This window comes from Acomys russatus, chromosome 29 (assembly GCF_903995435.1).
Source record: "Acomys russatus chromosome 29, mAcoRus1.1, whole genome shotgun sequence".
Taxonomy (NCBI): Eukaryota; Metazoa; Chordata; class Mammalia; order Rodentia; family Muridae; genus Acomys; species Acomys russatus.
In genome coordinates this window covers 1,261,654-1,287,561 of record NC_067165.1, presented here as the reverse complement: position 1 = coordinate 1,287,561, position 25,908 = coordinate 1,261,654, and the positions used below count along the sequence as shown (strand labels likewise).

Here is a 25,908-nt window from a genome sequence, read left to right as displayed (position 1 = left end):
AATTCAGGTATCTATATCAATTCTATTCCATTAAATTTTTAATTATATTTTATTTGGTGTGTATACGTGCTTTGGCAGTGCATCATATGAATTCAATGCTGGGGAAGGCCAGGAAAGGACATCAGCTCTTAGAACCATAGTTATAGATGTGTGTGAATTTCCATATATGTTCTGGGAATCAAACTCAGATCCTCTGCAGGAGTCGCCAGTGCTCTTAACCACTGAGCCATCTCTGCAGCCCCCACCTTCTATTTTTAAATCTGTAAGTTGTAGGTTTGTCTTAGTTACTTTTATATTGCTTGACAAAACACTATGACCAAACCATTTAATTTGAGGCACATCGTTCCAGAGGGTTAGAATCCATGACCATCATGTCAGGGATGGTGACAGTAGGCTGGCAGGCATGGTGCTGAGCACTAGCCGAGAGCTTATATCATGGGACAGCAATCACTATGAGGCAAAGAGAGAGCTAACTGGGGAGAGCAGAGGCTTTTGAAGCCTCAAAGCCTGCCCCCAGTGACACTCCTCCTTCAAGGCCACACCTCCTAATCCTTCCTAAACAGTTCCATGACTTGGGACCAAGCATTCAAGCATACGAGCCTTTGGGGGTCATTCCCTTTCAAACAACCTCAGGTTCTAAGAAGCCATTCATTTGCATAACTAGATGGAAGTGGAAGGCATTGTGTTGTACCTATAGCCAAGTCTTCTTGGGTCTGTGAGGTGTATGCCTAGACAGAATATGTGTGGTCCATTATCAACTGTTTAGTGTTGTGATGGTGAACGTTGATTGCTAATGTGAAAAGAATCAGCTGGAGGAGCAGCCTCTGGGCAGCTCTATAAGACACCTTCTAGGTATGGTTGCTTGAGGCAGGAAGACCCAATGTAAATGTGGCTGGTACTATTCATTGGCCGGGATCCCGTACTCCATAGAAAGGGGAAAGTAAGCACCAACCTTCATCTTTGCTTCCTGACAAACATGGCATAGAGACTCCTTCCCACTTGTGCCATGTACTTATGGGAGGCAGTCCTTTCTCCATACTTACTGTGATACAGTGACTTTTATGGCACCCCATGGCCATGTACAGCATAGACAATCTCCCATGGCAATCTAGAATAAATGTGATGTTCACCACCTTTTTTTGTTTTAATAGACAAAAGACAATTGCAGGAATTTCTTTGAGCACACGTGACCTCTCAGTACACTGACTTTAGGAATGAATGGGACCCTAAATCTGGAACTTGTTTATTCCTCCATCATAATATATTTATGATTCTTTGGGGCTTTTACTTCATACACCTCTATCACATTTGCACCCCAATCCTTCCCTGTCCTCCCCCTATCCTTGTGACTTTACCCCCTAGCAAAAAAAAAAAAAAAAAAAAAAAGTCTAATTTGTGTTCTCTATATACTCACTGGAATGTGGTCAAATTCTCAGTGCCCTGTCCTTTAAATAGAACTGTATGCTTCCCCGTTTGCATCCCTCCTGGAAGCCATTTCTTGTGGAGAGCCACTCTTCAGCATCCTATCATAGTTTTTTTAAAAAGTTCTTTTGTGGCTTCCTACTTATGCTGTTACTATGGGGGGGCGCCGCTGGGGTGGAGGTAGGGGTTGTCATAGAGGCCTCCCATTTTCATCTTCTCAACTGTGAGTCTTCAACCTTCGATATCACTGCTTGTCATGGATCGTGGGCTTTCCCAGGGTTTCTAGCATCATCGGAGACCGTGAACAGGGCTCCCGGTTGCAGTAAGGCCATCAACTCAAACAAGATTCTCTGATGCAGTTGGGATCATGAACATTAATATAGATTCAGGCCACAACACAGACCATAGACCCAGTCGGTCTCGGCCTGGTCTTTGGTGGCAACACAGGTCTCAGACATGAGCAGAGTCCTGGCCCCTGTAAGACCACAGACCCAGACATAGCCGTCAGCAGCATCATGGGTCCAGGCCATCATGGCCCCAGGTGGCAGTACAGGTCACATATCAACATGGCATGGATGCATTGCCTGCAAACATTAACATGGTTTCAGGCTACAGCATAGACCACGGACATCCACATGGCCTTTGGTGGTAGCACGGGCCATAGACATCAACAAAAACTCAGACACAGTAAGACCACAGACTCAGACATGGCCCTTGACAGCAGCCTGGGCCTGGACATCACTACAGTCTCAGGTGTCAGAGCAAGCCACTCATATCAGTTTGGTCCCTGTGGGCAGTACAAACCATGGACATCAAGATGGCTTCAGGCTACAGCATAGGCCATGAACATCTGCATGTCATTAGATGATAAACACGGTCTTCAGATATCAACCCAGACCCCTGCTGTTATCAGAGCCAATGGCTCACACATAGCCTTCAGTGGCATCATGGACACGGTGATCCTTTGAAGAGGTTCAATCTAGAAAGCGAACTATTTCTCATCTCATGCCTCGGACATTGTCCAGAGCTAGGGTGATCTCACGGCCAGGCAGCTTGTTCTGGAGCTGAGTCTGCATCTGCTTAAGCTCCCAGATGCTGCTCAGCATCCCATCAACCCACTGGACAATGGCATAGACATGATCTACTGTTGACCTTAGCCCTCTCTCATGCCCACCATCGCTGCCGTGTCACCAGTTCAATCTCTCTCCACAGTACATGCACTATTCCATTCCTCCATCACTCTCATCTCTCCGTTGCCTGTTCCCTCCTTGCAATGGCACCTGAGCCCTGGAGGGGAAGGGTGGGGCTTGCTTCTGCTGCAAGCATGGCCTGGAGACATTTCTGCCCCGCCAACATCTGTGAGGGGAGCACTGCAGTCTGGGGTGAGAGAGGGCCAGGTAGAGGGAGGGTGACATTTCTCACAAATAAATTCTTTTCTCCTTAGAATACTTTTGTTATGTACACACTGGGATGCACATACTCTCAAGACTGTTGCTACATGCAAAATGAGGAATCACTGAAAACCTTAATAAAGGCAGTGGCTTGTTCACATAAGAATTTGGGGAAGATATTTAGCTGAAGAAGAGAAAGCTCTATAGACAGGACATAAAGAGGAGGAATTGGCACCAGAGGCTGAAGAAATACATCAGAATCTGTACAAAGCACAGAAGGAAAAGAGGTGGAGGAAGAGCTTCTGAAGTGTTGTGGTGACTCTGAGCCACGGATTACCACTGAGTTCTTATGACCTCATCGGTGTCTTAGAATCACTCAGATACTGGGCCCTGTATGAAAAGAACCACAGGCAATGATGGATGAAAGATACCGTCATCATTGCTTAGTAACGGAGAACACATTCTGAGAATCGTGTCCTTAAGTGACTTTGCCATGACAACTTTATAGCATTTGCTTACATGAACTAAGATGGCCAGGTGATAAAATATCTTTGAGTCACTGGCACTGACCTCAGTGTGGTAGACAGTGTAAAACTACATATGCCATATGTGAGAGTTTTGGGGGAAATTTTGTTCATTTGTTTGTTTTGTTTTCGATCTATAGTAATCTCCACTCAAAAGAAAACTCAAGAAATGATGAATCATTTGTTAATATTGTGTACGCTGTGCAAAGAGGCAAAATAAATAAGCATCTCCTATAAACAAATTATTTTGGTAAACTGGGTTTTGTCAAATATTGAGAATGCATTCTATGTAAACAGCATATCCTTTCAGAGTTATGCCTGTCTGATTTCCGGAACCTCAGATGAAATCAACCTCTGGCCATCCCCCATTTGTACTAACTTGTTTACAGTTGTTTTTTCTGCTCTATGCCTGGGTGTTGATGTCAGCTCCTCTTTTGAAGTTGTCAGTTGGTGTTAATTACAGACATTGGGTACTTAGCTTCACCACTGTTTACTGCTGGTAGCTCTTATGGATTTTAAGTTAGAGTTTTTTGAAGATGGAACTCAAGTCTCTGAGTGTGCAATACAGGACTTCTCAGAGCGCATCAGTCAACATTTTCTTGTAGATTGTATTATCTCTTGGTTTCTCCAGTCTTTATGATCAGGTAGCTAAGATATCCTTTTTCTCCAAGTTCTTTATTCAATAATATTTTCCTTATTTCAACAAACAAGGAATTATCTGGTGAACATGAGGAAAATGCAGGGAAATAGTACAGCCTTTTGTATTATTTTAAGGTCTTTTTTTTTTTTTTTTAATACCATTGAAAATAAGGTGTCTGCATTATTACTTTCCACATAAACTTTACCCTGGGGCTACAAAATGAACATAGCTTAATAAGCTCAAAGATGAAGAGAACGTCAGAGAGAAAGGCCCTCTCTAAGTGATGCTATGCAAAGTACAGTTTATACGTTACCCAATCCTGTCACACCAGCAGTCACATGCAAGGCTGAGAAGACAAAACACACAGCACAAAGTCTTTGCCCCTAACAATCCTGTTTTGGTGATTTTCCTGATCCTCAGTAACATGCAAATCCCTAGTATTTTCAGGTAAAGGGGCCATGGAGACTCACTTAAACATTTCCCTGCCCCTGTGGAGGTATATGGGTCCCACCAAAATCAGATCAAAGGAATGAATGACTTGCCTCCTTTCTCAGTAAGTGACTTAAGCTATGCAATTATTTTCAGTAGCAAAAAGAATGCTTGTCAGGAAGAGTAACCCTCAAAGCCTCTGGCTGCAGTTGGGTGAAGCTGAGGCCTCTTTCTGCCCTGTGTAGTGATCTTCTTACTCAGGAGAAACATTACTTGTATAGATACAGAATCTAATAATGGCCTGCAGCAGGGTCTGGCCCTGTGCCTAGAGGAAGGTTACAAAAGGTGTTAGCCACTTGGCCTTGGGAACTCCTGCTCTAGGTGTGGTCCGCCAGATGCTCAGCTGAAAGAGTTGTGAGCATGGCCGGCCAGCCTCCTGGGCTGTGAGGCGGAAGTCGTCATCATCTTCTACATGTTGACTCAGTGGAGGCTTTGATTGGCACATTTATTTCTCTTTTTCTGTCTTGGGTACATCACAGGCCTGTAAATCTGGTGAAGCCACGTGGCTAGGTTTGTTGGGTGGTTGGGAAATAGAATACTGCATGTTTCTGCACAGCAGCATTTAGCGTAGGTGTGGCTTCTACAGGCTCCATCCTATCTGTTTGGAACACAGCCCTCTAGGGGAAGGAGCCTGGACCCCCAGGTGGGATATATCTTAGTCCAGTAAGGCTGCTATCATAAACTAATTACTGGGTGGCTCATGGCAGACAGACATTTGTGTTTCATAGTTCTGGGGCTTAAAGTTCAAGATTAAAGCAACATCAGAGGCAGGTGCTGGTGAACATCGTCTTTGGCCGCAGACTTTCAACTTCGTGTGTTTTCATGTCTTTTTGTAACATCACTCATGAGGGCCTTGCCTTCACCACCTGATTACCAGCAATCCTACTTCTTACTACCTACATTGGAGAGTAGGTTCTCAATGTAGAAATTCAGGGTAAACATTCAGTCCATAGTAGAAAGGGGACAGCCTTGGATAGCTATCTTACCTAAAGGAGATTTAATGAATTAAACAAACAAACAAACTTTTATTTGTAAGACCACTAAGATTTTAGGGGAAATTCATTGCCAAAATATAACAATTCCCATCCTAATACTGGGTGCTTCTATTTGTCTATTTCATTTTGTATGTAGCCTGTGGCCACATTAAGTCTCTTTTCTGTGGAATCATCTGGAAAGGAGGAGTCACACGCTGGGAGAATTTCAATTTCTCTACTGAACAAACATCGCTGTAGTCACCTCTCCCTGGTAATCTGATGGCACTTTTGGGAAGGCACTGTGAAATTTTTGCTCAGTCTTGGAAATGCATAATATTGTGATTAATTTGAAAAGAGAGTCTCCATTCAGCCTTTGAGTTACCTGCTCTAAGATTTTAACCAAAAACTTGGGCTCCTATTTCGTTACTGCGTCTAGTTTCTTATGCTTCATGCTGAGGGTAGCATAGGGAAGGAGGTGTGGATCCTGCTTTGCTAGGGTTCACTCATCCTGCTTATTTAGTCTATCCTCTCTACCACTGATTTGCCCGAAGGCATGCACAGGGATGAAATAAAGGGTACAGCAGTGCTTATTTGTCTGTGTAGCTATATGTCTCTTAGGCCTAGCCAGTGATGAAATTGGCATAGATGGATGAGCCTAATGGATCATCAGAACTAACACTCTCTTGGCATGCCTTTGTAGGCTATTGAAAGGTACTAATTTTACTGTCTTCCATTTCTGTTGACCATGGAGGTGCATGTTTTCATTGTGGTAAGATTTGTTATCATATTTTTTTTTTAGCTTCAGATATTTCTTATTCCCCCAGGGGTTTCTATCCTGTAGGACTCAGGAAACTCCACACTGATGCCTTCTCAAGTGGCCCACAGATGTCCTATAGAAAAGATCTACTATACAGGAAATTTAATCTAGCAATATGGCCTCTCTGGCAAGGGATCACATCCAAAGACCTTCTAGGTTGATGTGATCTGGCTGGAATGCAGACACTGTTAATCTCAAACAATGAAAGTAAAATTAGTTTACAGAAGGAGGCCGTGATGTTCCAATGTGATGTCTAATTGAGGGGCAGACAAAGTGACGAATCGGAGAAAGATTTGACAGAATGAGTTAGAGACAGGCTACACCCAACTCTCAGGAAACAGCACAGGAAAGAGAAGCTGCTTCATAGCAGCGAGGGAGAGAAGAGAGGTGGAGTAGTGATAGGAGTGTATTTGGCAGTTTTACCTGGACAGTTTTACAGAGGCAGTTTGCAGAAAGAAGGAGCCAGACAATTAGAACACATCACCAGAGTTAGTTTGAGGCCAAGCAAAGCAATTCAGTCAGAAGCCAAGGGAAGCAGTCTGCTTGGAGAGGAGTTAGGGCCAGAACAGCTGAGTTGAATCAGTCAGCAGGAATTAAAAAAAAAAAAAACTAGAAAAGGTGAGTTTATTTGGCAGTAAGTCTTGGAGGCTAAAAAATTCTAGGCCTAGGCTAAAAGCTTCCATGCCTAAGCTTAGGGGCAGCTAGAACAGAGAAAGAAACACTAGGCTCATCCCAACCCATGATTTCATGCAGCTTGGGTATGGCTCTCATCTCATTCCCTCATCTGAGAAAATAAAAACATTTACATATACCCCTCCCCCCTGCCGCAATGTTTATAGTCTTCTGCCATTTGTCTCTCTAGAATAGAGGTCTACCACAAGTCATGTACTCTGTTGTTTCTGGGCCTCTAATTTGCTAACTTTTTTCTGTCACTGTTCTGAGACCTCAACTTTCTTTTCACTTTAGCTTTCATAGAGGATTATATTCGTGACCACACCCAACTTCAGAGCATATGTAAAGAGATGCTGTTAAAGGTCATCTCAATACATCTGAAGTGAGAAGGTTCTAGCTCTACTTTGCTCCAGTATTGAGAGGAGTGTAGAGAACTATAGCAAGTCAATGTGCCTCTCAAATATCTTTCTTGCTCTACTTTTTTTCTACTTGATCTTGTTTTCAGTCATTAATCTGGTTGAGGGTTTATGATATCTGTACTAGTTTCTCAGTGTCAGTTTTTGTTTATTTTTATTTTTTATTTCTTTTTTAGTGTTTTATACTTTTATCAGTATCAATAGCAAGCTGCTCCCTCCTCTCCTCCAAGGCTCTCCCTCACATCCTCTCTCCCACTATTCCCCCTCCCCTTCTCCTCAGAGTGTACATCCTCTCCCACTGTGGCCAGACAAGGCAGCCCAGCTAGGGGAAAGGAATCCAAATGCAGACAACAGGCACAGAGATAGTCCCTGCTCCAGCTGTTAGGGGACCCACATGAAGACCAAGCTGCACATCTGCTACATATGTGCAGGGGCCTAGGTCCAGTCCATGCATGCTTTTTTGGTTGGTGGCTCAGTCTCTGTGATCCCCCATTGGCCCAAGTTAGTCAACTCTGTAGGTCTTCGTATGGTGTCCTTGACTCCTCTGGATCCTTTAATCATTCCCCACCCCCAGTTTTCCACAAGACCCCTGTCCAGTGGTGGGCTGTGGGTCTCTGCATCTGTTTCCATCAGCTGCTGGATGAAACTTCTCAGAATACAGTTATGCCAGGTTACTATCTGCAATCATAGCAGAGTTTCTTTAATAGTGTCAGGGGTTGTCGGGCATGGTGGTGCACGCCTTTAATCCCAGCACTTGGGAGGCAGAGGCAGGCAGATCACTGTGAGTTCAAGGCCAGCCTGGTCTACAAAGTGAGTCCAGGATGGCCTAGGCTACACAGAGAAACCCTGTCTCAAAAACCAAAAAAAAAAAAAAAAAAGAAAAAAAAAAAGAAAAAATAGTGTCAGGGGTTATCTCTCCATGGAATAGGTCTCAAGTTGGGTTAGTCATTGGTTGGCCATTCCCTCAATCTCTGCTCCATTTTTTTCTTTTTTATATATTTTATTAATTTATTTATATTACATCTCAATTGTTATCCCATCCCTTGTATCCTCCCATTCCTCCCTCTTTCTCGCTTTCCCCCTACTCCCCTTCCCTATGACTGTGACTGAGGGGGACCTCCTCCCCCTGTATGGCTCCTAGGGTATCAAGTCTTTTCTTGGTAGCCTGCTATCTTTCCTCTGAGTGCCACCAGGCCTCGCCATCCAGGGGACGTGGTCAAATATGGGACACCAGAGTTCGTGTGAAAGTCAGTCCTCACTCTCTACTCAACTGTGGAGAATGTCTTGTCCATTGGCTAGATCTGGGTAGGGGTTCGAAGTTTATGCGCGTATTGTCCTTGGCTGGTGCCATAGTTTGAGCAAGACCTCTGGGTCCAGATCTGCCTGTCATAATGTTCTTCTTGTAGATTTCTAGGACCCTCTGGATCCTTCTATTTCCCCATTCTCCCATGTTTTTCTCACCTACAGTCCCAAGAGGATGTCCTCCCTTCTGTCCCAGTTTCCTGGTAAGTGAAGACTTTCATGGGACATGCCTCTGGTCTATCTTCATCCATGTACGTCTTGTAGGGAGGACAAATTTTGGGCCGAAGAAGGTTTTATGGGTGGGTTGGTGTCCTGATCCCTCCACTGGACATCTCACCTGACTACAGAAGATAGGCACTTTAGTCTCTACATCCCCAGATGTTAGGAGTCTCAGCTAGGGTCATCCCTAAAGACTCTGGAAGCCTCCCCTATCTCAGGTCTCTGGCTCATCACAGAGATGCCCTCCATCAATTTCTGTTCTCCCTCCCAGCCCTCTGTCCTTCCTCACAACTGATTTTCCCCCACCACCATGCTGTTTCCCTCCACATCCCCTCTCTCATCCAGTTCCCTTCATCCTTCCACCTTCTATGCCTATTTTATTTCCCCTTCTGAATGAGATTCAAACACTATCCTTTGACCTCTTTGTTATTTAGCTTCTTTGGGTCTGTGGGTTGTAGCATGGTTATCCAGTACTTTAGGGCTAATACCCACTTTCAAGTGAGTACATACCATGCATTTCTTTCTGAGTCTTGGTTACCTCACTCAGGATGGCATTTTCTACTTCAATTCATTTGTCTGCAAATTTCATGATGTTTTTGTTTTTAATAGTTGAGTGGTATTCTATTGTGTAAATATACCACATTTTCTTTACCCATTCTTCAGTTGAGGAACATCTAGGTTGTTTCCTGTTTCTGGATATTTATTACAAATAAAGCCACTATGAACATAGTTGAACAAGTGTCCTTGTGGTATAGTGGAGAATATTTTGGATATATGACCAAGAATGGTATAGTTGGACCTTGAGATAGCACTATTCCCAATTTTCTAAGAAACTGCCAAATTGATTTCCAAAGTGGTTGTACAAGTTTGCACTCCCACCAGCAATGGAGGAGTGTTCTTGTTCCACGTCCTCACCAGAATATGCTGTCACTTAGTATTTTAAAAAGAAATTAAATTGCTATAGCAGGAGCCTCTGAAGAGAGCCATTTGTCTCAGGTTCATTTTGGCATCCTGGTACATGTAATATGGGTGTTTTAGTTGATAGAAGATGAGGCACCAATCCCCATTCTTATATCCCATGTATGGCATACATTTTAAATATCTACTAAATTCTTTGCTTGTGAGTTTAAGTAATTAAATATTTATCCAGGCCTGGGATACAAGCATCTTGGTTATAGTCTTTTGCTTTCCTTTTCCACTTACTGGACTGATGATGATGGTACCCTTGGAAGCTACCTGCAGAGCATGGAAGGACTTTACGTCCTGATTCAGTACTGAGCAGACACCTTTTACCTGACTAGCTTTATTTGGTTAGCATACTAGTTTTTCTCACTGCTCTGAAAAAATATCCAACAATAAGTAATTTAAGGAAGGAGGAGTTTATTCTGCTTTACGCAAGTGGGTAGATTCCATCATATCAGGCAAGGCACGGGAGCAGAAGGGGCATGGCTGGCCATATTGCATCCGTAGTCAGAAGGCAAAGTGAACAGGAAGAGGAGCTGAGCTACAGACCCTGAGTGCCCTACCTGCTCCATCCTGAGGCCTCTGGAGCAGGTTTGTGAGGGGAACGTGGGGAAGCTTGAAGCTGAGAGCTAAAGAAACCCAGTGTTTCCACATTGCTCCCACAAACCAGGTCCACAGGAAAGAAGAGTTTTTCTCTGTGTTAGAGCCTGATCCATTCCATCCTAAAGTGGAGGCCATAGCACCAGGATCAGGAGCTGGTCACTGGTTGCATTTGCAACGGGAAGTAGAAAATGAACAGAAAATGAAGGCAAGGTATCACACCCCCAAGCCTACTCCCATGACCCATTTTTTTCCAGTGAAGGTTTGCTTCTTGACACTTCTAAAACTTCCTCAAGCACTGAGCTGCGGGCCAGCTTGAACACCTGAGCCCGTGGGGGATGTTTTATATTAATACCACAGCTGGTTTGTCTGTTGCAGACACTGGTTGTCGTAGCAAATATAAACATATCTGAAAATAGAAAGGGCTCTACTGAGAGATGCCATGAGGGGATACTTTTAATAACAATGCATGAGGAATGATCAAATACCTACCCAGGGGCTGACTTGTACATATTTTTTTTTTTTTTTTAGTTTTTCTCTACTCTCTTCTAACAGTAGCAAAGTTACAGTTATGAAGTAACAACAAAAATAATTTTGTGGTTGGGGAAGTCACCACAATATGAAGAACTGTGTTAAAGGGTCACAGCGTTAGGAAGGTTGAGAACCATTGGTCTACTGAGGATTTTTTAAATTTCACTTTCTCAACTATGTTTTCTAATCGATTATACTCAGATATTCATCTCACAGCTGAGAGCTGGTTTTCCTTTAACAGACCTCAAATCTCTCTTCCAATTTTTCTTTTTGGAAAATGCCATGAGTATTTTGGACAACCAAATTTGTTAGCGCGTGTTTAAAATAACAGTAAAGGCTGCATGATTCTGTTTCACTGTAGATCCCATAGCTGTACATTTGGAGAACAAAACCCTTAGAATTAAATGCCCTGACAAGCCACTGATAGTTAACACTGCTCTGGAAGTGCTGCTGCAGTTCAGTGGATGTTTCGTCACATTTTCTGAGTTCTATCCAAGCAGAAAATAAATCAAACCCTTAGTAGTGTTTGGAAAACCATCAAATAACTATTAAATAGTCTAAAAGTTGGGACACATATATACCTTTATCTAAGATCCTTGGTGCTCGTACATGAAGTAAGGAAGTGGGCTTCACATGGTGGGTCTTGTCATCTCCGTGTAGTGTGTTCTCATGCTCTGTGGCTGCCTTTCCGTGGCCTCCAATTAAGTGATGTACTTCGCCCTACTTACATTCCTATTTTATTTATATTCATCCCATGCCTTCCTTTTCTCATTGCTCCATAAAAAAGAAAAACAAAGAAGCAGCTGCTCTTAGGGGAGATTTTAGAGCCATTTTTCTCGTTTCTATGGCTCATTTCATTAACTGGCTGTTTACATACCACCTAGTGTGGCCCGACTTGAATCCTTGATTAGAGCAATTATTTACTATTTCAAGTCTTAAATTAATGTTTCTGTAATCAACAATTTGATGGGGTGGGGTATTGATTTTTATTCTCCACAGAATTAGAATTGAGTCACTAGCTTTATAATTCTCCTTTGTTATATTAGTCCCTGGCTCCCAATATACCTTTGAATCACCATCCTGCTTATTTGTTTTTTTTTCCTTAAAATATTCTGTTACCAATCTATATAGTTGTCAGAGGACATTTCTCTGTTCTGTTTTACTTCCTTAATATAAGAGTTCAGAAATCTACTCATGGGAAGAGAGAAAATTCCTCTAGTATAATTAGATGGCTGGAGTGTTAGGTCAGTGGGCTGAAAGGTTGAGTATTAACATGCCTAATTTGGACATCCCAGTACTCTTACCAAGATTGCTACTTGGTCCCTGCCTAAACTGAGCCCAGACCATGTCATATAAGGCATTAGTGAGGGAACACTGTCACCCCCATTGGAGGTTGGTCTGATGTATTTTGATGCTAATTACTGCTTCTTGTTTCTGTGATCCACCTGTACTTTGCCTAAAAGCCTAACTTGTTTGACCAATAAAAGGCCATCACACCTGGGCAGGGCAAGGGACAGGCGTGGCTAAGGTTCCAGGGCTTGGGGAGACAGAGAGAATCTTGGAAGGAGAGACCCAAGGAGAAGAGAACAAGGAGACTGTGCCACAGGTGATGTGGAGGAGAAGCTGGCGTGGATGGAGGATTTGGCCCAGATGAAGAACATTATCAAGTACTTGGGATTATGGATGGGAGGTAGCTTGATAGAAATTATTAGAAGCAGATGGCATGGGATTGGGACAGATATCTCGTACCTGCCCCGACTATGGGAGGTAGTTTAAAGAATTAATATCTTCCCTGCCCCAGGTTATCTAAGGTTATTTTAAAATATAACAGGTGCTGTGTCTTGATTTATTGCTAGTGGGTTAGAAAATAATAATGAGTATAGACCTGATAATAAATATTATTAGGCCATACTGGTAAATTAACTGTAACAATCCCCACATTCTCACATTTGCATAGACGGAGTTTAATGGTTTGGGCCATTAGTGTTCAGGAGCTTCATCAATGAAATGACGAGCAATAATGAGAGAATCCCAGACCCAGAGAAAGAATGCCATAGAGGCCCTGGATCCAGATGAGTCCATAATGTTCTCATAAATGATTGACAGTACCTGCAGGGAGCTCAAGGGGGCTTTCCTTGGTGACATGAGCCCAGAAGGAAGTGCTAAATGACAGCCACACTTAACAACATCATTTTCCCAGTGTCTACTCAGGAAGTAGGCTTGAAAGCATGCAAAGGGTACAGCACTTAATGTAGATGATGAAAGTAGTGATAAAATTTCTTCTCTGCAGAGAAAATTGAATACAAGTAAGAAATAGCATTTTCCTGCAGATAAGAAAACTAAAGTACAAGAGGCTTAAGTCACTTGTCCAATGTTAATTATTCACTTCAATATTTAATATTAGAGTTTAAGATGGGGGGCATGTTTGTTATGAAGTCATGAATGATTTATATAATATCTTTAATTCCCACAATACCATCACAAGGCAGTCATATCTACTGTATAGTTTGGAAACTCAGCTCAGCTTTAGTGATGCACCCATGGCCACTCAGTATGATGCTTGGCTGGTCATGGTGCCAACTTGACTGGACTAACAGATGCCTGGGACTCACTAAAAACCCTCTAGTGTGTCTGTGCAGGAGGTCCCAGAGAAGATCGGCATATGGAGCGTCTGACATAGGTATGGCTGTTATCATCCAACAGGCTGGAAGCCTGAAGAGAAGGAGGTTGAAGGAGGAAGGCCATACAAAGAAGGAAGACCCTTCTATTTCCCTTGCAAGTATGCGCATCACTGTGGCCATTGTCCTTGGACAACTAATTTCAGCTTCGTACCAGCTTCTTTGGTCTCTCAATATGGTTCCAATTCCAACGGCTCTCAAGTAAACCCTAGGCCTTCAGTGAATGTCCAGACTTCTGAGGCATCTGGTTTCTTGGATTGAACAGATACAGAGTCACTCAATGTCCCCTTCGCGAACAGTCATCGTTGGACTACCTGATCTCTATCATGTAAATCAATTTTATAATATAATATGAATATAATGACATATTACATTTTATTATGTGTTAGATATATTTTAAGTTATATTTATTGATTTAGATATATACATATATACACACACACATATATATGAATAAGTGTATACATTCATGTAGGTGTTATGTGCATTTATGCACACAGACACATGCACACACACACAGACTCATTCTCTCTCTCTCTCTCTCTCTCTCTCTCTCTCTCTCTCTCTCTCTCTCTCTCTCTCACACACACACACACACACACACACACACACACACAAATACAAAAGAAAAGACGAAGTATTGGAGCAACTTTTTTCCAGGTTCTTAAACCTTGAAAATTGCCAGCGATGTGCATAGGGAGGAACGGTCAGCTAGCCTGAAGGCCCTTGTCTGTCCTCTGATTTATGTCAGTATTTGACTTGTACTGGGCAAATGCCTAATGTCCACCACAACTATTCTCACTTGTTCATATACCAAGGGTCTTTGTTAGCCACCCTTAACTTTGCAGTCTTATGATCTGGTAGGATTTCTCACCCTCCTGATACTTTCAAGATGGAGGCCCTGGTGTGGCTAATGCTGTAGCTGGGGATCTCTCAGGCATGTTGGAGGGTAGGGGGCGATGGGAAACACCCACAGCAGTGAGCTCTATAGAGGTGAATGGCTTGTATTTGTACTTTCAGCATTTATGTGTTAATCAGCCTGCTGGGAGCATGTACATCAGTGTTGGGCTATACAACACTGAGTGGCAGATAGATGGCTCTACAGCTGATGAGATCTGCTCTAACCATTGAATGGGATTTCGCTCATCACACATGAACCGAGCCTCCTGCAGCCAGCACTTTCCAGCTTGTCATTGTCTCAGCATGCCCTATCCCCTCCTGAGCTGTGTCTCATTGCTGCCTAGCCCTTGGGGAGCCAGCAGGTTAAAGGTAGGCTGCCAGACTGGTTGTTCCTTATCCATAAGCCCCAGCAAGGGAGGCTGAGTTTTAAAGGAGCCCTCTCTAGACAGTCACCAGACACTACCCTCAGAATCACAGTGACAAAGTGAGGGTCCTCAGAACCTGTTGGCTCATCTGCTGGAGGGGCACTGTCTCAAGAAAACCTTTGAGTAGATTTGAAGCTTGTCCTGAGGGTAAGATTATCACTCAGAGCCACAGCTTATGTGTTGGAAGAGGCTTCTGGTGGGCCCTGCACAGAGCTACAGAGCTGAGGGCTGGGAGCTGGGGTCAGTTGTTGCCTGTCTCAGCACTTTCCAAATCTTGTCACTTCCCTCATGGGTCTCTAAAGCTCTTCTTCCTTTTCTGTTTGAAACATTCTAACCTTTTCTATACTACTTTTTCTTAACCCAGGTACCAAAGATGGAGTTTCTAGTCTTCCATAGTACCTTGAAAACCAATCTCCTTTTATATTTGTAGTATTTTGCAATAACAAGTTAACTTTTTCCTACTGATCATGGGTGTAATATATACAACAATTGATTCTAACTCAGGAAATTTTCAGTTATATTTGTGATTCAGCCTTTTAAATGATAGAATTGAAAATCATTAGGAAAAAATCTTGGTTACATTTAAAAAAATCACTATAAAGCTTTGAACCAGGCCTGGAACCAGGATGGCTATGAACCCATGGAGATCGCACCAGCCTGTTCTGGGACCTAAAGGTATATGTGTGTCACCACATGAAGCATTTGGTTACTTTCAAAACATTTTCATACTTATTGTAGAATTTTTTTTTTATAAATAAGATGTACAAGAAAAAGGAAGTAAAATTACACAACCTATTCAAACTAAATAATGATAAAATAAGAATGTTTATATGTATTTATTTAACAAGTAAAAGAAATTCTATTAGAGCTAGGTTTAGTAGCTATGTCCATAACTTCTGCTCTGGCGTCTGAGGAAGGATAAGGCTGAAGGCAGCCGAGGATATCTAGCTAGATCCTATCTCAAACAGAGCCACAAACAAACAAACCAACAAACAACAATGCTGTTTAGTCTACAGAATGGGAGAAGATCCTTGCCCAGCCTATGTCTGACAAAAAATTAATATATAGAACATACAAATAATTAAAACAAAACAAATCAAGCAACAACAATAAAATTAAACAACAAGAAAACAAACAACTCAGTGGGCTAGACTTGTGTAATTGAGGTAGGTGACCCTCTGCTCTAAGGGAATTGATGTCCCAGCACATGCCCTAGTCTAGTCTCTCTCAAGTTTCTTTCATTGCCTTGTTTTTCCACTATGATTAGATCATTAAACTATTGATGAGACTGGCTGAACAATGTTTTTAAAATATGATTTTATAGTTATTATTCTATCACAATGAATATCATTCTCTTTAGGCTAAGAATGAATTAAAAGTAAAATTGTGACTACGGCTTACTTTTTCTCTTCAAGAGTAATTTAAAAATGTTTTTAATGTTTACAGTAACATTGAGTTACTGAGGATCAGTATCTATTGACATGTAAATATCTATAAAGAATTCACTGTGTTTTGAATGTTTATGAACTTGTTTTGCTTCTTTGGTGATTAAATTTCTTTTATTAAATCTTATACTTAAAGCTGGGTTAGAGAATTGAGTAGAGCTTTTAAAATAAGAAAGAAGTAGATAATAAATATTTTAAAAACTGTTCAAAATCCTTAGTCATCAGGGAAATACAGTTAAAATGGCCCTGGGATTCTACTTCACCCCAGTGAGAACGACTATGGTGAAGAGAGCCCATGACAACTAACGATGGAGAAGATGTGGGGGAAATGGACACTCAAGGAGTGTAAACTTGTGCAGCATTGGTGTGGGAGTTTATCAAAGCTAAGAACCAAATTACCACAAGATTAAACAATACCACAATCCAGAGACTCCGTATGCTATTATAGGTATACTTTCACATTGGTGTTCAATGCTGCTCTACTCCCAAGATCCAGGAAGTGAAACCAACCTAGATGTCCAATAGCTGATGAGCTGATAATGGAGCTATGGTACCTAGAGAAAATAAACTTTTACTCAGTAAAAAAAAAAAAAGGATAGAAAAGGAAATGAACAGACCTGGGAAGAATGATACTGAGGTAACCCAGACCCAGAAAGACAAACACAAAGACAAACACTGCATGGTCTCCTTATATGTGAGTACTATCTTTGAATTATTGTCATAGTATGCTTAGCTTTAGTACCTATAATGACTAGGAAAATAGAAAAGGGTAGTTTAAAAAGGATAGGGGGAAAAGGCCAAGTAAGAGAAGGAGAATGGCAGCACACATGCAGTATGAAAGTGGGGGTGAGGAAAAGTCCTGGGAGTGGATGGGCTTAAATGGAATGAGTGAAAGGAGGTGGGAAGGAATGGGAAGAGTAAACAAATAAAGGATGTATAAAGAAACCTTATGGGGATCTTTTTGCAAGCGTATAAAGGCATACAAGTAGTAGTAGTAATAATAATAATAATAATAATAATAATAATAATAATAATAATAATGATTTGACCAGAGGTATCATATATGGGTGGCTAGTAGTCCTCTCAAAAGCCATAGGCTACTAAATAAAAGTCCCAGTGCCAGATGGGAATACCTTTTATAGTTAGAGAGAGCCAGAGGACCCTAAATAATACACAAGGAAATGATTAGACCCTATTTCTAAAAACTATTCACTTGGATTGCTAGAGACAGAAGAAGCAACTAGAAATGATCTGGGAAAATCTTCCCTGTGACATAGCTTTTATGAGTCTCAGATGCCATGTGGGCTGCTGGGGAAATTGAGGTATCAGTGATCTTACCCAGTTGTGAACCACATAAGCTACATTTTGAACCTGCCAGGCATTATGTGCCCACTGGTACAAAAGTGCCACCACTGATATGAGGGTAGTCAACCTCTTTGTTACCAGATTCTACTCACTTTGGGGACTGTAAATATGATCAAGAGCGATGGGCTCTAGGGAGGAACTTACTGTTGTCTTGGTAAATGGACATGTTGTCAAATTGCCTTTTAAATGCTGATGGCTAGTCCCACATGTACATTTATATGTAGATACATTCGGCTAGGTTCTGCATAAAGGGAGAGCACTGGATTTTTTTTTTCTAATGTTGTGTGGGTCCCCTTACATTCTAAGTCCATCATTTCCCTGTAAATGTTTATTGCAATTTTCTTCAGAGTGGAATAGTAGTGTGTGTGTGTGTGTGTGTGTGTGTGTGTGTGTGTGTGTGTGTGTGTGTGTGTGCACGCCAAACTTTCATTTTAGATAAACACGTGGGTACAATATAACATGTTGAAAAGAGAGAAAGAAAGGGTTAGGGGGTGAGGAAAGGGGGAATGCAGGTAACGGGTATAAGTTATGACACGGGACATGAAGCTAATTGTTTTCCTAGTTCTGTTTCTGTCATGGACTTTTTATTTCTTGGTGGTAATTAAGTGCATAAAATCGATTTTTTTTTAGTGAAAATATTCATACATACTGAAAGTATATCAAAATACTGATAGTGGAAGTCTAAAGCTCTACAGCATCAAAATGGCTGTTCGGGGAGTGTAGAAGCTCTCTGTGATATACAAACCTCGAGTCTGGTTAATTTTGTGGTGGTTTTAATAAGAATGGCCCCCATAGATTCATATTTGAATGCTTATAGAGCAGTAGTAGGAGGCGTGGCCTTGTTGGAGGAAGTGTGTTACTGGGGTGCGTTGTCAGGTTTCGGGTGCTCAAGCCATGCCCAGCTCTTTTTTCCTGCTGCCTACCCTTTCCAATGTAGAATTCGCAATGTTTTCCTTTATAAGAGGTGCTGTGGTCATGGTATCCCTTCACACCAATAAAACCCTAGCTAAGACAGTTTTGGTATGTGTATTTTTTGCAAGTTTTTTTGAGTAATAAATTTTATAAAACATTCAAAACACACTTACTATTACTCCTACTTATTAGTGTCATTCAGGGGTTTCATCAGAGCAGCTTCTTCATGTAGTAGACGGCAGTTAACCCAGAGATTCATAATTGAACAGAGTGCCAAAAATAAGTGGTTGGTGAGTGTTCGGCTCCATACAGCCACTTCTGGTGGTCAGGGCATGTCAAGGAGGAGGAGGTGGAAAGAACGTTAAGAGCCGGCAGCATACTGCAGAAAGAGCTCGGCTGGACATTGCATGGCAGCCGCAGTGATAGACTCCCTATGCCAGGGGGTGCCTTCATAAAACCTACACAAAGGGGGCTTGTCAACATTTCATCACAGATGAGAGAGAGGCTCCTGAGGCCCTTCTCACTTCTAAGGGACTGTAAGCAGTTATGGTTACTGGAGGAGGTGCTCCATTTTCTTCAGTGATGTAGCCGTAAGTCGTCCTTAACTCTAGTGAGTAAACCTTCACTCATGCTCATGCAAATGACCTTAATTAAAGTCAGTGGGTTACATGCCCAAAGAAAAAAGATAAATTAGGAGGACTTAGTGGGAAGAATGGTTTAGTGAGAGAGCAGAGGATAATGAAGGATGCAAATGACAGGACCTCATTATATGCCTGAATAAAACCATCATCAAATAAAGAACATATAAAAATTCTTTCAGAAAAGAGTTTCAACATAGGTGTAAACTTCCTGGTTTATTTGCAAGGAAGAAGATCACACTTAATGGGGTATTTTTTTGAAAGCAACAGCTTATGCTGTCACCAAAATAAAACGAGCACACATAAAGTAAGACGTCAATAGGCAAATATCAGACAAAGAGGAGCTGCATTTCCTTGCAGAAAAGTAAGAGGGTGGGCAGCATCGTGATGAAGGCCTGTGCTGTGGAGGAATCTGGCCAATGAGAAACTGCAGAGAGATAAAATCTTGGTAGCTTCTAGATCTCGGCGTGACATTAATGGGCAGTGTGCTAGAAGTTACTTTTCATCCTCTTTCTAACTAGTTTTCATAAACCCAATCTTCCATCAACATTTCTGTGAATCTCTGCTGTACATAGGAAGACTCTTTGCAATGGCTTGGGTAAAAGGTGTGTCAAGTGCACTTGAAAGTCGAGATCATACTAGACCTAATATGGAGACAAGCCTTAAAGGATCTTTCAGCTCACAAGATTTTCCATATCATTCATAGAAAACTTTAAATTGCTGTGGAGAAGGTTTCCCTGTAGAAGGAGTACTCATTTTTTAAAAATAATCTCTTAGTTTGTGAACATATATACCAATGTACACATTTTATGATATGAACACACTGTGAGAGGTGAATGCCTTTGTGATTCTTAAAAACTGTGTTGACATCATAAAGTATGCTCACACAAATCTAGATATCATGGTTGTAGGAGCGTCACAGACTGTTCTCACATGAACTGAGCTGTAATCCATCAGCCATGTGGTGTGGCTTGATACAGCGAAGGGAAGAGATAAACAGGACATATGAGAAACTGCTGCCCAGGTAACACAGGTTCCTATTTTCATGCTAAACAATATCCATTGCTTCTCTGTCCTTTGACTGACGTCAATGTGGTGAACATATTTTTATAAATAAAAGTAATTGCTAGTACAACAATAAAATTATAACATAATGGATATTGGCATTATCAAGTACTATGTATTGCACCTTGATGTGTGTGCTACACTTTTACAAAGGGCAGCGCAGTAGGTTTGTTCACAGCATCGTCATCGTAAGTACATGAGTAGGGTGTTGTGCAATGCTGTTGTCATGGCTACAGTGTCCATAGGGAATGTGTACTTTCCAGCTCCAATATAGATGTAAGGGACTAGAGTCATATACAAGCCTTTCCTGACTAAAATGCCACTGTCTGATCAAAGATACTCTATTGTCTATCACTGAGTCAGAGAGTGTTAATAATTCTGAATTGTGGTCTTGTTTGACAAATTTTAATAGCACAATTCTATTGGGTTTTTGTTGGTGGTGGTGATGGTTCTTATCTTTTTATTTTATTTTATTGGTTTTTCATGACAGGGTTTCTCTGTGTAGTCTTAGCTGTCCTGGATTCACTTTTGTAGACTAGTCTTGCCTTGAACTCACAGCGATCCACCTGCCTCTGCCTCCCGAGTGCTGGAATTAAAGGCGTGCGCCACCACGCCAGTCACAATTCTATTAGTTTAGGAGACACTCTTCTTTACTCTTCCCTCAACATTAGAAATCTTGACAAACTCACATCCTAAGCCAGGAGACTCCTTGTTTCTTTATTTTCAATGCTTAAATTATTAATTTAAAAGATTTGTACCAACTGGATAAACATGCTCTCAGTTGCTTTTAACACATTTTTCTTACTGGCTAATAAGGTATTGTCTTGTATTCAATATATATTAATAATATTTGCTTTATATATTTATGCATATATATATGAAGTTCATATTTTAATTTGTTATTTTACTTTATTTGATTATGAAATTGGCATGTTTAAGAGTTTGTACTTTTATATGTCTAAGTCTATAAAACTTTGCATTTGGTGTCAATAGATTTTTCTGTAGGTATTCATATCATCTTTGATATTTTAAGATCTTGTCTATATTTTAGAAATTCTTTGGGGAGTCAGCTAGTTCCTTATAATATTAAAAGGTCGAATCTTTTCTTGTGTCTATCAAAACGTTACTGGTGTCGAGAACGGTTACTTGTACCTTTAATTTAAGAACTCAGAAAGCAGAATTAGGTAGATCCAAGCAAGTTTGAGGCCAGCCTGGCTTGTATGGTGAGTTTCATGAGAGTCAGGACTAGTGAATACTCTGTCCCAAATTGTTTTCAATGAAAAATTTGGGGAATGGCATTACCTATATTCTTTCAAGTTAAAGTGAAAGAATAATTTTTCAGGTTCTTGGTTCTTCATGTAACTCCATTAAGCAGAAGATCACTGTAGTTCCTGAGATGTTTTCAGGAGGAAAGAAAAATAACAGTTGCATGTAGCTTAAATAATAATGTACCCGTTATTTAGGCAGGCATGCAAAGGAAGGAGCTTGCCTGGTTTGGCAGCCACTGAGATTCTGCCCTACCAAGGGGGCTCGGGTATCTTCACTCTTTCTGCATCCTCCATCCTGGCTGAAGCAGCATCAAGTCTCACAAAGACACACAGAAAAGCCAACGGAATGAAAACTCTCCTTCAAGTCAGAAGTGGAGAAGGAAGCTTCTGCCCACTCTATTGGCCAGAAGTGCATGACACACCGCGAATAACTAATCAGTGGTGAAGGCAGCAGGATGACCCTCATTTTACATAAATCACGCTAAATGCTATTCGCCTCCTGAGAAAAGGGAACGTTTGATATCTGTTATGATGAAAGTGTATATGAGGTAATTAATTTATAGGATAAAAAAGATTCCTTGAGGCCACAATTTGAGTTTCCAGTCTGGGTGAAACTGTTGCTTTTAGGTCCCCGGTGTGGGTAAGGCTACCACATAGAACTGACGGGAAACGCTGATGAAGCAAACTATGTACGTCATAACCAGGAAGCACAAGAAGGAAAAAGGAAGTTCTGGGTACCACAGTCACTTTCAACTCACGGCTCCGATTGACCCAAGGACCCCGCGCAAGTCCCTACTTTCTAGAGCTTCCACCACCTCCCAGTAGTGACGATCGGGGAGCTCAAGTGAAATGTGTGGCACCAACCGGCAGCAGCGATGACTCTGCTTCTAGAACTTCCTCTTCTCTCCCACAAGAACCATCTTCTTCACTATTTCCCAAGCAGCTCAAGAGACCTGTGTCATACAGTCAGGCCGCTTACACTCTTTGTTTAGAAAGAATGCAGATACGTTTGCAATTAATAGAAAGCAGCGGTCTTAAAGAAACGTAAAAGACTGCTTCGCTGCGCTGTCGCCTTCTGCCTCCTATGCCTACATTAGCTCTCATGCCTGCTCTGTACTCTCGAGCAGAGGAGGGCCCTCTGCTACTTTTGAGGCTCTGAGTCCTGAGAGGTTTGTATGTCCTGGGCTCAGTCCCAAGGCTGCACACTGTTGGGAGTGGCTGTGAATCGGGGAGGCCTCCGGGGGAGATGTTTCAGGTGAGCAGAAATAAGCTTTTGAAGGATTTGTGGGGTCCTTTCTGGACACGAGAAGAGCAGCTCCACATTCAGACTGCCATTACCATCCTGTACACTTAGTAGAGAGCTAAAACACCCACAGGTCAGCTATGCCGTGTTAACCCCAGAAAGGATGATGGGGAGAAAATGACTGAAAGGGAGAGGCGGTGCTGAAGGTTTGATTCCATGGTAAAGGAAGAGCTACAACAAAGGCAACAGCTTTGAGAATTCTACACTGAACTTCAAACACGAACTTACGCTTTCTAGCCTTGTAGTAACATGCTCTTAGCCTTTGATATTACTATGAATGTTAACAATAATGCCAGTTGTTCAATTCATTCTGGAGAAGAAGATCGAATTATCTCTGTAAAAGTCTTTATTTTGGTTTTGGGGGACATGGTTTCTCTCTGTAGCCCTGGCTGTCATGGAACAAGCTCTGTAGACCAGGCTGGCCTCGAACTTATAACGTCTACCCACCTCTGCCTCCTTGAGTGCTGGCATTACAGGAGTGTGCCACCACCACTCAGAACTGAAAGTGATTTAGCTTTATTTCTGACTTTAGTCTTGGCCACTTGTGCTTATCTCTTCTAGAAACCACTTACAGTGTCATTTGTTCTGTGTGTATAGGGTGGCTCTGAGGAGGGTGTGATTGAAAATACCCAGGTTACCAGAGGAAATGGTATCAAATCTCAGCCCTGAAACATAGGCAGTTATAGTCATGGGCAATTTTGGAGCAAGAACAACCAATGCCAAAGGCAGATCATGAGAAGCTGGGCCCAGCCGACAAAGCAGTTTCATGGAGAGGAAGACAGTAAGGTTGGAGCTGGGAAGGCTCTCGATGGAAAGCAACTAAGTAACAGGATATTAAACTACCTCAGAGACAAGAACATACCCTTGAGTGCTTATTGGCTTGTCTTGAGTGGCTGGCTCACTGAGATCTTGAAATCACTCAGTTACAGGAGATAGGGTTTGCTTTGTTAAAAACAAAAGGCTGCTATGTCTCCATGAATAGTTTTTTCAATTAATTAATTTATTTCTATTCACTTTATATCCTGATTGTAAGACCCTCCTTCCTCTCCTCCTGGTCTCACACTAGGTCCTTCTTTCTCTACCCCCCAAGCTCCTATTCCTCAGAAAATGGGGCAACCCAAGCACCCTCCCCTGCTGACCTGGGCTATGGTTTGTTGTGAGTAATGGATAGAGGCACCTAATCCCATAAAAAAAAAAAAAAAAAAAAAAAGGAGTGTACACCAGCTTCTTTATTTTTGGACCTCTAGCAAAAAGGAGTCAATCAAAATCATCAAAACAAATAACACCGAGTCTTGCGGAAAACCCAGGAGGAGCACTGTGAAGATATTCACAGCTGTCTAGTTCCCACTGGACAAAGCGTCCACCTTGGCTTGAGTTTGGGAATACATTTCTGGACACCAACTTGTTTATGGCTCACAGTGATGTCGGATTTGTGAGATGTTTTCTTCAAGTGGAGTCCTTGGCTCCTCCACATATTTAGATCGACCCTCAGAACTGAGTAGAGTGAAAGCTCATCAACTTTCACATAGTTTTTGTGAGGAGAGTCCTTTTTGGGTGCTGCAATAGACCCTGAAAGTGAGCAGGCTCAGGCTGGCCGGCCTCACACATCTCTGAATTACTTTGAACGTGTTGCTGGCAGCCATGGCTCCAGCAGTCCAGTTTTGTTATTTTAAATGTTCTTGATTCAGCCAATGAGGTAGACAGTGGACCATTAAAAAAAAAAAAAAAAAAAAACCAGAGAAACTGAGGCTCAAAGGGATAACTAATGTAATCCTTGAAGTTCCACATTTAGTAAACACTGAAGCCAAGGTGTAGAATAGGTTCTTTTTAACCTCAACTCACTGTTCTGTCTACATGCCACAAACAGAACGGCCCCCGGCTGCCGTAGACTCAGACTTGTGTGGTCAGCGGCCTTCAAACAAGCTGGGTCCTCCAGGTCTTTTGCCTGTGCTCTGGAACTGCCTCCATCCACCTCACTTCTCCTAGGCTTCTTTGCTGAACTCTCCCGTTATTCCTAAGAGCAGTGAGCTGAATAGACCCAGTGTGATTTCACATTAGCGGCCTCCACCTTTTCTTTGGCATATCCTGAGATCTCGCTGAACCCACTAATCAGAACTTTGTCAATTCTCATGTGGGCTGGAATTGACGTCCCGGTGTTCCTTAGTCCTCTACTAATGTCTGCGTATGACACTCTTCTGCTATGTTCCCGTCATATTCTCTGCGCTAACACTCTTGAGAAATAACAGCAGCTTTCTGTAATTTATCCCCAAGGCTGGTTGCAGCAGAGGTTTTCTGCCTGTGTCTTTTTCTTTTCTTTTTTCCTTTAACTCCATCATTTTCTTTTTTTTTATTAATTTATTCATATTACATCTCGATTGTTAGCCCTTCCCCTGTTTCCTCCCATTCCTCCCTCCCTCCCACATCCCCCCTTCTCCCCTCCCCTATGTCTGTGATTGAGGGAGACCTCCTCCCCCTATATATGCTCTTAGAATATCGAATCTCTTCTTGGTAATTTGCCATCCTTCCTCTGAGTGCTGCCAGGCCTCCCCCTCCAGGGGATGTGGTCAGAAAAGGGACACCAGAGTTCGTGTGAGAGTCAGATCTCACTCTCCACTCAACGGTGGAGAATATCCTGTTCGTCGGCTAGGTCTTGGTAGGGGTTCGAAGTTTACTGCCTATATTCTCCTTGGCTGGTGCCTTAGTTTGAGGAGGATCCCAGGACCCAGATCTACCTGTCATAAAGTTCTTCTTGTAGATTTCCAGGACACTGTGGATCCTACTATTTCCCCATTCTTCCATGCTTCTCTCGCCTAGAGTCTCAATAGGATGTCCTCTCCTCTGACCCACTTTCTTGGTAAGTAAAGTTTTTCATGGGACATATCCCTTGGTCTAGTACCATGTTCATAGCTGCTTTATACATAATAGCCAGAGCATGGAAACAGCCTAAGT

General features: G+C 42.0%; 1 pseudogene; it reads right to left on the bottom strand.

Moving 5' to 3' along the window:
• Positions 1-2,420: 2,420 nt before the first annotated feature.
• On the bottom strand, positions 2,421-24,602 carry LOC127211914 (MICOS complex subunit Mic26-like; annotated as a pseudogene).
• Positions 24,603-25,908: the final 1,306 nt, after the last annotated feature.